This window comes from Caretta caretta, chromosome 7, assembly GCF_965140235.1.
Source record: "Caretta caretta isolate rCarCar2 chromosome 7, rCarCar1.hap1, whole genome shotgun sequence".
NCBI lineage: Eukaryota > Metazoa > Chordata > Testudines > Cheloniidae > Caretta > Caretta caretta.
The window spans coordinates 96,047,486-96,060,511 of NC_134212.1; the positions used below are offsets into that span (position 1 = coordinate 96,047,486).

The window sequence follows — 13,026 nt, forward strand, 5'->3', positions numbered from 1 at the left end:
ATCACACAGACAGACAAAAGCCTTTTCCCCCTGTGGTGCGGTGGGGCCCCACCCCCATGCCAGATTGGGCTACAACAGGCCAGAATGGCTGTGAAAGGCGGCAGCCAATCAGGGAGGGCCTGTTAGAGAGCCAATCAGGGCCAGTATTGCAGCCAGCCAATCAGGGCTCGGCTAGGCCCTATATAAAGGCTGCCCAGGAAGGGAGCAGGCAGTTTCTCAGGCCTTCAGAGGGTGAAGAGTCCTCTCCTGTGTGAGGAGACTAGCACCAGGGACAGCACTATGCTGGGCAGGTGGGGGGAGCAGAAGAGCACTCCTGCCCAGTACCTCCTGGGCTGTGGGCCCTGAGAAAAAGGGCCTAGCTGGTGCAAAGGGGCCAAAGGGGAAACAGCCCCTGGAGAGAGACAGACAAAGGGAGAGAAGGAGGGCAGGCAGGAAGGCTGCCACCACAGGTCCCTGGGATGGGACCCAGAGTATAGGGCGGGCCTGGGTTCCCTCCCTTGCACTTCCACCTGGCTGTTAGGAGTGGCCATCATGGGCTGCACCAGACCCCTACCAAAAGGGGTTAGACTTTGGGGTGTGGTTGGCCATTGTGGCTGGGGTGAAGAGAAGGACTGTTGATAACACCAAAACCCCTGGAAGGGGGTGAGACCGGAGCAGTGGGCACTGCCAGAGGGCAGTGGGCACTGCCAGAGGACACTGCAAGCTGGGAGCAGCACAGGTTGAGATGCTAATCTAGGGCGAGAGACAGATGGGACACCACCAGCAGAGGGTGCTCTGCATGAACTGAGCTAAGAGTGAACAGCAGGAGGCGCTGTGGTGGTGAGTCCCAACTCTGTCACACCCCCACTCCAGATATGAAAGTATCTTGTCCCCTCATTGGTCATTTTTGGTCAGGTGTCAGTGAGGTTACCTTAGCTTCTTAACCCTTTACAGGTGAAAGGATTTTGTCTCTGGCCAGGAGGGATTGTATAGCACTGTATACAGAAAGGTGGTTACCCTTACCTTTATTTTTATGACAGTGGCCATAACTGGTAGGGGGTTGTACTGCTTTAACTATACCAGTATAGCTAAAGCAGAACAATTTTTGGTGATGTGCCTCCAATGGGGTTCTAATGTTGCCCCTTTTTGATCAGAGTGGCTAGTGAAAAGTTCAGAGCCCTGGGGATGCTCCAGTTAGGAGGAAAAATTGGTGATAGGTATTTCTTTGATGCAATCTTCTTAATTTACTAGGAGGGTATGAAGTGCTGCTGCTTTGAACTCAGGAGGAAGCAAAAGGAGCAATTTCTTAGGCCATGTCTACACAACGAAAGTACTCTGATTTTACAGAAGTCGATTTTTGGGAACACATTGTATAAAGTCAAGTGCATGCGTCCACACTAAGCACATTAATTCGGTGGTGTGCATCCACAGTACTGTGACAAGTGTTGACATTCCGAGTGGTGCACTGTGGGTAGCAATCCCACAGTTCCTGCAGTCTCCACTGACCATTGAAATTCTGGGCTGAGCTCCCAATGCCTGATGGGGCCAAAAATTTGTCACGGGTGCTTATGGGTAAATGTTGTCAGTCAACCCTCCCTCCCTCTGTCTGCTGTTGCTTTCATGATCATTTTGCGCCCTTTTCCCTGGATTGCCCAAGCAGATGCCATAGCATGGCAAGCATGGAGCCTGTTCAGCTCACCACAGCAGTTATGACCATTGTAAACACCTCATGCATTATTGTTCAATTTATGCAGGATCAGCACCTGAAAAACCAGGCAAGGAGGTGACGGCAGCGTGGTGATGAGGCCATGAACACAGTTTTCTCTAAAACCACGGTCCCCGGAAATTTGAAGATCATGATGTTTCTGGGGCAGGCTCATGCCGTGGAACGCCAATTCTGGGCCCAGGAAACAAGCACAGAGTGGTGGGACCGCATAGTGTTGCAGGTCTGGGATGATTCCCAGTGGCTTCAAAACTTTCGCAAGCATAAGGGCACTTTCATGGAACTTTGTGACTTACTTTCCCCTGCCTTGAAGCACAAGAATACCAAGATGAGAGCAGCCCTCACAGTTCACAAGCGAGTGGCAACAGCCCTGTGCAATGCCAGACAGCTGCCAGTCAGGAATCAATTTGGAGTGGGCAAATCTTCTGTGGGGGTTGCTGTGATGCAAGTAGCCAACACAATCGTTGACCAGCTGCTATCAAAGGTAGTGACTCTGGGAAATGTGCAGGTCATACTAGATGGCTTTGCTGCAGTGGGATTCCCTAACTGTGGTGGGGCTATAGATGGAACGCATATCCCTATCTTGGGACCGGACCACCAGGGCAGCCAGTACATAAACCGCAAGGGGTACTTTTCAATGGTGCTGCAAGCACTGGTGGATCACAAGGGACATTTCACCAACATCAACGTGGGATGGCCAGGAAAGGTTCATGACGCTCGTGTCTTCAGGAACTCTGGTCTGTTTAAACGGCTGCAGGAAGGGATTTACTTCCCAGAGCAGAAAATAACTGCTGGGGATGTTGAAATGCCTATAGTTATCCTCGGGGACCCAGCCTACCCCTTAATGCCATGGCTCATGAAGCTGTACACAGGCACCCTGGACAGTAGTCAGGAGCTGTTCAACTATAGGCTGAGCAAGTGCAGAATGGTGGTGGAATGTGCATTTGGACGTTTAAAGGCGCGCTGGCGCAGTTTACTGACTCGCTCAGACCTCAGCGAAACCAATATTCCCATTGTTATTGCTGCTTGCTGTGTGCTCCACAATGTCTGAGAGAGTAAGGGGGAGACGTTTATGGTGGGGTGGGAGGCTGAGGCAAATTGCCTGGCTGCTGAATACGTGCAGCCAGACACCAGGGCGGTTAGAAGAGCACAGCAGGAAGCGCTGTGCATCAGAGAAGCTTTGAAAACCAGTTTCATGACTGGCCAGGGTACCATGTGACACTTCTGTTTGTTTCTCCTTGATGAAAACCCGCCCCCTTAGTTGACTCTAAATTCCCTGTGAGCCACCCGCCCTCCCCCCTTCGATCACAGCTTGCTTGCAAAGGAAATAAAGTCACTTTTATCATTTAAAAAACATGTATTCTTTATTTTATTTTTTTTTTAATAAAAATAGGGAGAACTCACAAGCTAGCTTAGGGTGGGATGTAGGACGAGGGTAGGAAAAGGCCACTTCAAAACTTGTTGAATGACAGCATTCTGTTGCTTGGGTTGTCCACTGGGGTGGAGTGGTTGGGTGCCTGGAGCCAGCCTCCCCCTCACCCCCCCGTGTTCTTGGGCATCTGGGTGAGGAGGCTATGGAACTTGGGGAGGAGGGAGGGTGGTTAAACAGGGGCTGCAGCAGCAGTCTGTGATCCTGCTGCCGTTCATGAACCTCTACCAGAGGTCGGAGCACGTCCGTTTGATCCCACAGTAGCCCCAGCGTTGCCTCATGCCTCCTTTGATCTTCCTACCGCCACTTCTCCTCATGTTCATCAGCCACTTTCCTGTACTCTGCTATTGTGTCCCTTCACACATTCTGCTGAGCTCTGTCAGTGCCGGATGACTGCATGAGCTCAGAGAACTTTTCATCGCGCAGTTTTTTTCGCCTCCTTATCTGAGATCACCTTTGGGATGGAGGAGGGAGGCCTGAAACATTTGCAGCTGCTGGAGGAAAAAAGGGAGTGAAGTATTACAGAACAATGGCTATACTCTTTCACGGTGAACAACACTATTCACATTACATAGCACATGTGATTTTGGTACAAGGTTGCATTTTGCCTCTTATATTGAGTGCCTGCGGCTTTGGTGTTAGAGATCACACACAGGGCCGGGCAACAGAATTCGGCTTGCAGGCAGCCATGGTGAGCCATAATCTTTCGGCTTTTGCAACCTTCATAACAGCAGCGCCCTCCTCTCCCATACCAAGCAAAGCACGTTGAGTTGGCCATTTAGTGCTGCAGTTTTCCTATTAACGTGCAGCAGCAGAAACCAAACTAACCCCTCTGCATCCAATTCTCTGGGATGATTGCTTTACCCCTTACCCCACTGCGTGGCTGGTATCAGGGAAGATCCCTGCTAGCCAAACACGAACAGCTCAGCGCCAATGCCCACCCCCCACCGTGTGGCTAACTGCAGGGAGGATTTCTTTTCAGCCACTGGCAAACAGCCCAGTAGGAACGGCCACCTCTCAATGTCCCCTTAATTAATTTCCCCTATTTCAACCAGGTTACCATGAATGATATATCACTCTCCTGAGGACAACACAGAAAGATAAAGAACAGATGTTGATTGAATGCCAGCAAATACCAGGACCATACGCTGCCAGGCTTTGTCATGCAATGATACCAGATTACTTGCTACTAGCATAGCGTGGTAAAGTGTCCTACCATGGTGGACAGAATAAGGCTGCTCTCCCCAGAAACCTTCCGCAAAGGATTTTAGAGTACCTCCAGGAGAGCTTCATGGAGATTTCCCTGGAGGATTTCCGCTCCATCCCCAGACACGTTAACAGACTTTTCCAGTAGCTGTACTGGCCACGAATACATCCCAAGTCCTCAGGGATGTAAATCATTAAAAAACGCTTACTTTTATAATGTGTATTATATTTTAAAAGGTACTCACCAGAGGTCCCTTCTCTGGCTTGGTTGGGTTGGGAGGGTATTTCAGTCAGGGTGATAAAAAGATCCTGGCTGTTGGGGAGAACGGTGTGCTGTGTGCTCTCCTCAAGCTCATCTTCCCCGTCCACAAAATCCACAGGCATGGTGGAGAGTACCCCATCATCGGAGTCCACAGACAGGGGTGGGGTAGTGGTGGCGGCCCCCACCTAGAATTGCATGCATCTCAGCGTAGAAGTGGCATGTCTGGGGCTCTGTTCCGGAGCATCCATTTGATTCTTTGGTTTTCTGGTACACTTGTCTGAGCTCCTTAAGTTTCATGCGGCACTGTGTGGCGTCCCTGCTGTGGCCTCTGTCCCTCATGACCTCGGAGATTTTTTTGAAATGTTTTGGCATTTTGTCTTTTGGAACGTAGTTCTGATAGCACGGATTCCTCTCCCTATACAGCGATCAGATCCAGTACCTCCCGTTGGGTCCATGCTGGAGTTCTTTTTCGATTCTGGGACTGCATGGTCAACTCTGCTGATGAGCTCGCCTGGCAAAACAGGAAATGAGATTCAAAAGTTCCTAGGACTTTTCCTGTACGCCTGGCCATGCATCCGAGTTCAGAGTGCTGTCCAGAGTGGTCACAATGGTACACTGTGGGATAGCTCCCGGAGGCCAATACCTTCGAATTGCATCCACACTAACCCTAATTCGAAACAGCGATGTCAATTTCAGTGCTAATCCCCTCGTTGGGGAGGAGTACAGACATCGGTTTTAAGAGCCCTTTATGTTGAAAAAAATGGCTTCATTGTGTGGACGGGTGCAGGGTTAATTCAATTTAACGCTGCTAAATCCAACATAAACTCGTAGTGTAGACCAGGCCTTAGCTTACAGCCCCAAGGTTCTTTAGGGCAGGTCTATACAACTCCTTATGTTGATATAACTTACGTCGCTCAAGGGTGTGAAAAAGCCACACGCACACCCAAGCAAACTAAGTTACAGTGACTTAAGTGCTGTCCACACCAGTGCTATGTTGGCAGGAGATGCTCTCCCGCTGACATAGCTTCCGCCTCCGATGGAAGTGGAGTAATTATTGCTGAAGGGAGAGCTCTCTCCCATGTTGTGCCAATGTAGTGCTTCTCATGTAGACTAGCCCTTAGTTAACAGACTCAAAAGCTCTCTCTGGCTTTTTCCAGGATCACACAGCTCATCAGCTACTGCTTGGCTTTCTTGCCTTTGCCTCTATTTCTTGTTCTTCTGTTCTCTGAATGAATACACACTGCACACGTACAGCAAAATACTTTCCCCCACCACCACCATCACTCCTCAGTCCAATTTCCTGGTTGGGGTCGTGACCTCCTTTTGTCTCAGGTGAAGACTTCTGATCAACTCATCCTGACAAAAAAAAAAGGAGGACTTGTGGCACCTTAGAGACTAACAAATTTATTTGAGCATAAGCTTTTGTGAGCTACAGCTGAATCCACTGAATGCATCCGATGAAGTGAGCTGTAGCTCACGAAAGCTTATGCTCAAATAAATTGGTTAGTCTCTAAGGTGCCACAAGTCCTCCTTTTCTTTTTGCAGATACAGACTAACACGGCTGCTACTCTGAAACCTGTCTCATCCTGACAGTTATGTTAGTTGACACCCAGTCTCCAAGAGGTTTGTGATTCATGCAGTCGCCAGTCAGCATAACAATAACAATATCAAGTAGTGTGGGAGAATAATCAGCCCTTTATCACTTTCAGTTGTCCCTCCAGAAAGCTCTCCAATTCCCATTTTACAATGGAATTTGCATCACCTGCATAAAGCGTGAAAATCAGCCTCAGTCCTTCTGTGCCATTTTCTTAGGGTGTTAAGGACACTGCATCTGCAATACAAAGATCTGATTGCAGATCCCATGGCCCATCTCCTGGCCCACCAGACAGCTGCCCTCTGCAGTGACCCCTCTGTACAACCTCTGCAGCAGTTCATCTGCTGCAGTTTAACAGCAGGATTTAAAAAGTGTAGTGTGCTCTATCCAACAGGGTGAGTTAGATCCTTCAGTTTTCTTACAGATTGCTACATTCTTCTTGAAGAAGTAATCATGCAGAGTATGAATATTGTAATCACTGAGCAAAATCCCTTTGTTTTGGTTGCCATACATCTCAAGCCATTTGCATAATTTAAAATTTTAGTTTGATGTCCTACTGACACCACACCAGGGCCATATTGCATAATTAAATTACACTGGAACTTCAAAGTCATGTTCTAAAAGTGTACTGCAGTGTTGATGTAGTTTCCCTTCAAATCATTGTAACAAAACTACTATTGGAGTGTTTTGTTTTTTAATTTCTAATCAGTGAAAAAAGACCAGTCCATATTCATAACTTTTATCTCTGGACAGCAGCTGAAATCTGCAGACTTAATTTCATAATGATTTAAAGTTTTTTTTTTCCTTCCAGATAAAATGTTTTCTGATGTGTTTGGATTAAACCACAGAGGCTATTCCTTTAAGATCTTCTCAGAGGAAACGCCACACTCTTTCTTGTTGAAATCATTAGATATAGGTGTGATATTATTTGTGAATATTTTATTTGGAACACTTTATGAAATCTTTATATAGTCACAAATTATTCATTACTAGGCTCTATATGCTGGAGGTGTAACAAAAATACTGTTTGTCAGATAACTTTTTTTTAATTATCACAAAATTTGTCCTATACGTTATGTGATGGAGATTACTCAGCTAGATAAGGTTACGATATAAAGCCTAGAATCCCTCGCTGAATTTATTTTTGTGTAAATCACTGTCATGAATGGAGGGTGGATGATATTAGAAAGCCAGTATTTGATACTATAGTGTTTCCCTATACGTAAACACGGGGGGCTGGAGGATTTCCAGGGCACAGTGCTGAAGCTTGACTGACTTTAACCACCCAAGAATTACAAATGTTTCCTAAAATGGCACATAGATATTATTACTACTCTGAAATAGAAAATATAGCTGAAATGAGGATGAAAGTTGCATTTAATGGATACTATCGGTATGAATCTTACATTGACAATTGAAGGTTTCAGAGTAGCTGCCGTGTTAGTCTGGATTCACAAAAAGAAAAGGAGTAGCTGTATCTCACGAAAGCTCATGCTCAAATAAATTTGTTAGTCTCTAAGGTGCTACAAGTACTCCTTGTTCTTTCTATTGACAATTGAAGTCATTAGTAGCCAGAACTCTGAAACCATACATAATGTTTAGTATGTACAAACACATACAAGAATATTCCAAATGTGAACATGTGTTGAAAAATATACTTTTCTACCTACTTTTTCTCCACTTAAAAGAAGAATACCCCGTACTATTTTTGCTATGCTGTCCTTCGTGTTCAACATTTGTGCTTTATTTTAAAAAAAATACAATAACATTTTGGCCTTTTTTTGTGTGTTGCAACAATGACATTTACTAAATTGGATTACTCCCCTTGCATAGTGTAATTAATTGCCTCAGCACTGCTGTCAAAGGTACTCTTCCACAGCTGAGTCTGGCTTTGCGCCAAGCTCCGTAGACAGTTGTGTTAGTGGCTTTTGTAGATGATTGTTTTATGGTTAAGCGTAAAACAGACAGGCAATTTGGGCTGCTTTGTCCTCTTGAATCTAATTTTCTTTGAACTTACCTCTGAAACGGTGACATTTGTTTATGTATTATTGGAGAAGCACCAGTACTTCAGCACCTGCCTGTCTAAATTACTTAGTGACACTGGGAGTATTCCTGTTATCACCAGTACTTCCAACGACTAATTGACTGAAAATTCACTGTTGTTTGCAATTTGAAATGACAGCAAGTGTAACACCAGTAGTAGTAGGAAGCTATTCCCTCCCCACCCACCTCCAATTTCTAGCTTTACTGTGTTGAGGGTTAGGGTATGTACTGTGTGTCAAGGTACAAAGTTGTTAAGGTGTATAGTGAGGAAAAATTTCTCTAATATATTAATAAAGTGGTGGGCCAGAGCCTCAGACTGGTTAAGTTGTTATAGCCCTATTTGATGTAACTATGCTGATTTACATCATTTGAGGATCTGGCCCTATGTTTTATTTCTTTATTTCTTTTGCACCAACCTTAGATTCAATGTGACCTCAGTAACTCTCTGCTAAGCCATCTCTTTTGCTTACAGGGTTATGTGACCTCTTAACCTATAGCTGAGCTCTAGCAGGTTGGGCTCTATCTAAGCTGCCATCTTGGATCAATGTTAGTGAAAAATGTCCTACGTGTTTATAGTTTCTTTCCTCACGTTAAGTTTTACATCTTTATTTTCATTTAGAACATTATTCTACAGCTATAATGGACAATTAATCCTCTTGTTAGGTCTCCTTCCCTGAATTCCTAGATGCACAGTGTTATGGGATGTCCAGCTCTAAGGAACCCTGCATGTAGATGCAGAGCTATTTTGCTGACTCAACCTGGCAGCAAGAACAGGTGGATATTATTAATCGCTGCTCAGGAATATGCAAGAGTTTATATCTCTCTGAGGTAGTGATAGAGGAGAAATAGGCTAAAAAACTTAGGCTATGTTGCAATGTATAAATAGCTGAGAACATAAAAATATTGAGGCTGCTATTGCAGAGCAGAGCAGAAAGCTAGGTTTCCTGCAAATAACCTTTTTTTTCAGCACAGCAATTAAAAGAAACGCCATTTTGATCTGAGTAGGAGCCACATTTACCCCGTCTTCTCTGTTTGCTGAGCTCTGCTTGTTTACAGGGCTTATAAATTAATGTTGCTTAGTTTTGCACATCTGTAGCTTTTATAGGTACGTGAAGTTCTTAATTTGAAAATTCTCCGAGATATTTAGCCCACACTAGTGGTAGACCAGTTATCTGCATTCCCATTCAGGTTTCCCCAGAACTGCAGTTGTGAATCGTGAATGAAATCAGGCATTTTAAATCTTACTCCATATACACTGTGCTATAAATATTAGATTTATTTTTTGTATCTTGTACCCTCTGCATATTTTTCAGTTAAGTAGCATGTTGACTGCACGCATTTTACAGTGTAATTGCACTGGCACTATTCACACCATTATGTTTAAGACTTAGCTCCCCATTTTCATGTTAAATCTATATTTTCAGGGTGTTTGTTTTAGCCATAAAAAAATCAGGCCCTGCTCAGAGCTGAGACAGAAGGTCTAAGCCAATGTATTTATTTTATAGTTTTAAATTCTTGTCTTTTAAGAAGTGACAGTTTAAAAAATACAAATAACTATCTTATGTTGTCCAGGTAGATGATGACTTTATTTCTACCAAATGGAAATTCAGTAGGTAATTTCACCAGAATAAGGACTAATTTCTTTCACTCCTTTTAACAAAAGAGGTGGGTTTTTTTGTTTAAACATAGCTTTTCCTCTCAGTAATTTTGATTTAGTGCTGGTTGTAGAAAAATAGCAAATGCTCAATGTATTAATGGAACAAAAAGCTTCCATGAGGCTTATAGATTCTGCATAGTGGCCTGATCTTGCAAACACTTAATGCCAGGTATAATACTTACTACTGTGATGTCATTGCGTTACTCGTGGTATTAAGCACTATGGACTTGATTCACAAAAGTATCCCTATTCAGGAAGTACATGCTTAACTTTAAGCACACATATAAGTGTCTTTGAAGTCAGTGGTACTTGAGCATATGATTAAGTGCTTTCCTCCAAATATGGGGTAAAATTTTCAAAACATCTAAGTGACGTAGAAGTCTAAGCTCCATTTTCAGAAGTGACTTAGGCTATGTCTACACAGCAACTAGACACCCTGGCTGGCCTGTGAGGCTGTTTCATTGCAGTATAGACTTCTGGGCTTGTGCTGGAGCCTGGGCTCTAGGACCCTGTGAGGTGGGAGGATTCACCTCCAGGCCTGCAAGCAGCAGTAGCTAAAGCCTCATTGGAATTCACTGGGGCTCTGCTCAGACATGTAAGGATTTGCACACATGGAACAACTTGCAGGATCAGGAGGACCTAAGACAGGAACAGACTGCCCTCAGGCACAAATTAGGGCCTTACACTGTAATAATATACACAATCAATATAACTACAAATCTGATGGGTTTAAAAACAAAAAATGGAACTTACTGAGCTCCAGAATTGCAGAAAGCTGTTTTCTTTATTGTCTTTAGGCTCAGTTGGGAAATTTTTAAAATTCATTTTTGTTCACCCACTGGGCTTGTGGTGGAAAGTCTGCATGGAAGCTCCTGAGAAACAGCACAAAGTCACTGCTGACCTTTGAAACAAAGACAATTTCTGTCATTTTCCATGTGGTTTTCTTGTATTAAAGGAAGTAGGGAGAGAATTGTGGATTCAGAAAGGTTTAAAATGAAATTTCACAAATCCCCATGTGTGTGTGTTCATTTTGAAAACAACAATCATTCTGAGACTCTTCTCCCCCCCACCACCACCCCGAGCACTTGTGTTCAAACTCCATTATTAGGATTATATATATAACTTCTATATTTGTGTCCAGTTAAGTTATATGCAGTGCAGTTGTAGCCATGTTGGTCCCATGGTATTAGAGACCATAGATGGGTGAGGTAATACCTTTTATTGGACAAACTTCTGCTGGTGACAGAGACAAGCTTTCAAGTCACACAGAGCTCTTCTTCAGGTCTGGGAAAGGTATTTCCAGCATCACAGCAAAATGCAAGGTGGAACAGATTGTTTAGCTTAAGTAGTTAGCACATATTGTAAAGGACCATTCAAGGTAGAGTTGCCTATAACACCTCTCCCCTCATGGACTCAACAGAGGCACGGGATTTATGGTTTATTACAACAATCTGTAACTCACTAACCCCTTCTTTTTGTCCTATGACTGCAGAGGTGTTAACATCCACAGAATGATCCCTTACAATATGTGCCAACTACTAAAGGATATTAAGTCATGTTTTTTTCATAATAGGTGACTTCTGTCATGTGCCTCATTGTATTTGAAATATACCATCCAAAATTGCAGCTTGCCATAGGAAGGACAGATTTGTAATTAAGGGATGGGATCAAGATCTGGGGTTTTCATTTTTACTGTCTGCACTGAGGTTCATGGTCCTCTTGATTTCTTCTGGGCATGACTTCCTGTTTTGCAGGCCAGTCTCTGATAAAGCTGTCTCCTGCACGTGAAATTAAGGCTATGTCTACGCTACAGACCTAACAGAGGCACAGCTGTACTGCGGCTGTAAAGTCTCCCTTGTAGCCATTCTATGCTGGCGGGCGAGAGCTCTCCTGTTGGCATAATCAAACCACCCCAACAAGTGGCGGTAGCTATGTTGGCAGGAGAGAACTATCCACACCAGCAGTTTTGTCAGCGAACTTATGTCGGTCAGGGGGGTATGGTTTTTTTCACACCTTTCACCAACATAAGTTTTACTGACAAAATTGTTAGTGTAGACATGGCCTTAATCTTGAGGTTGACAGTAGAACATAGCTGTTCTGGGATTGTGACAGGGTGACATCCTGCTCCTGTCTTCTGCTCTGTCACATAGACTGAGTTTGACAGACTAGAAGACAGGAGCAGGAGTTAGCCCAGTCACACCTATTAAACTTCCCAGTGCAATTTGTTTACATTTGATCTTCCCGCTTACTAATCCACACACCATAATTATGTACAGTTTTAGTTTCTTCTCAGTTTTATGCCAACAGAAGGGAAGACCTCTCTCTGCCCAGAGATCCTTTCTGACTCTAGCCAGCCTGTCTGTCTCTGTGTGTCTCTTTCCCGTGCACTTCCTTCATGCGTTGTCTCATACCTATTTGCTCATTGTTCCTCCCTCAGCCTTTCAGGTCCACCCTGAGGGGAATTAATTGGTGTTCAAGTGACCAGAGTACCCACTCAGCTGTGGGTTCCTAGTACTCTGTCCAGGGGGGAAGGGAGTGTCTCTGGTAACTTGGGCCAAACATAGATAGGACTTGGAAGATGAGCACTGAAACCGTGAGTTTGACCTAGTTTTCTATGAGGAGCCAGTGAAAAGAGCAGAGCATTTGGGTGATGTGCTCTTCATGTCCTATGTTGCTGAACTACTGGGTTCTGAACCAGTTATAGTTTTGTTAAGGTCAGCAATTTCATTCCTAGCTGCAATAATCAAGCCTGGAAAGTAAGAATGTGTGGATCACCATGGCTACATTCAAATCCAAGCATAGGTGCCGACTCCATGGGTGCTCTGGGGCTGGAGCACCCATGGGGAAAAATTAGTGGGTGCCCACTGGCAGCCAAGTTCCCCACTCCTCGCTTCCTTCTCCTCACCCCCCAGCACACCGCATCCCCACTCCTCACCCTCCCTCCCCGCGCTTTCCGCTGCCTAACAGCTGTTTGGTGGCGCTTACAACTTTCAGGGAGGGAGAGGGAGAAGGGGGAACAGGCAGAGAAGAGGCGGGGCAGGGGCGGGGACTTGGGGGAAGGGGGTGGAATGGGGGCAGGAAGGAATCATAGAATCATAGAATCAAAGAATATAAGGGTTGGAAGGGACCCCAG

General features: G+C 44.8%; 1 protein-coding gene and 1 long non-coding RNA gene across 3 annotated transcripts in view; one reads left to right on the top strand and one right to left on the bottom strand.

The window, feature by feature from the left end:
• The window catches only part of LOC125639991 (heparan sulfate glucosamine 3-O-sulfotransferase 1-like), a 316,899-nt gene that overhangs the window by 101,118 nt on the left and 202,755 nt on the right, over window positions 1-13,026 (top strand). The window lies entirely within an intron of this gene.
• Window positions 3,100-10,729, bottom strand: LOC142072906 (uncharacterized). Its single transcript, XR_012669513.1, has 3 exons — window positions 10,647-10,729; window positions 4,583-5,110; window positions 3,100-3,625 (listed from the first exon to the last, which is right to left on the bottom strand). It is a non-coding gene; the product is annotated as an uncharacterized LOC142072906 (long non-coding RNA).